The 877-nt window shown below is 53.5% G+C and overlaps 1 protein-coding gene across 1 annotated transcript in view; it reads right to left on the bottom strand.

The window, feature by feature from the left end:
* The window catches only part of CHMP1A (charged multivesicular body protein 1A), an 11,143-nt gene that overhangs the window by 9,834 nt on the left and 432 nt on the right, over positions 1-877 (bottom strand). The window lies entirely within an intron of this gene.

Below are 877 nucleotides of genomic sequence, written 5' to 3'. Positions count from 1 at the left end.
CTGACCAAGAGCATGTGACAGACATTGTGCCTAAACCTCAAGAAGCCTTCCATATTGCTTTTCGTTTTTAGTGTTTTTTTTTTTTTTTTTTTTTTTAGATGGAGTTTCACTCTTGTTGCCCAGGCTGGAGTGCAGTGGCTCTATCTCGGCTCACTGCAACCTCCACCTCCCGGGTTCAAGCAATTCTCCTGCCTCAGCCTCCCGAGTAGCTGGGATTACAGGCGCCCACCACCACGCCCAGCTAATTGTTTGTATTTTTAGTAGAGACAGGGTTTCACCATGTTAGCCAGGATGATCTCGATCTCCTGACCTTGTGATCTGCCCGCCTACGGTCTCCCAAAGTGCTAGGATTACAGACTGAGCCGCTGCACTCGGTCCTGCAAAAAGTATTTTTAAAAGCATGCCCATCACACCAGCCCAACGTTTCAGCAAATGCAGGACTTCATTCTGCCAGATTCACCCTGTTCTTTAGTATCCCTGAGCACAGAGCCGGCCCCAGGTGGAGAAGGTCAGAACCAGGGTGTTCCATTGCCTGGAGCCCCTTGCCTTGGGCTGGTTCCTGCTCAAACCTCTGCCTCTCCATCTGGAGAATGGACACAAAGAGCTGCTGTGACCAGGGCCTGGCACTTAGGAGACACTTTTTGTCTGAGCTCTTCTCATTTGTCCTGATGCTGTTTGGAGGGAGAGGGTGCAACTGTCACTTTTTCTTGTGCCCCGCCGAACAGGCATCGCTCAGTCCCCTCTACCGAGCTGGCGGGGAAGGGCACCTGACGCTGAGGAGTGCCAGGGGCAGGGAAAAGGGTCCTGGGTCGGTGGTCAGGGGTCGAGGCTTAGGGCAAGGGATCCTGGGTCAGGGGTCTAGGTCCCGGGTCCATGG

The sequence above is a fragment of the Colobus angolensis genome, unplaced genomic scaffold, assembly GCF_000951035.1.
Source record: "Colobus angolensis palliatus isolate OR3802 unplaced genomic scaffold, Cang.pa_1.0 Scaffold76, whole genome shotgun sequence".
Classification (NCBI taxonomy): domain Eukaryota; kingdom Metazoa; phylum Chordata; class Mammalia; order Primates; family Cercopithecidae; genus Colobus; species Colobus angolensis.
This window is presented reverse-complemented; position numbering and strand designations above follow the sequence as displayed.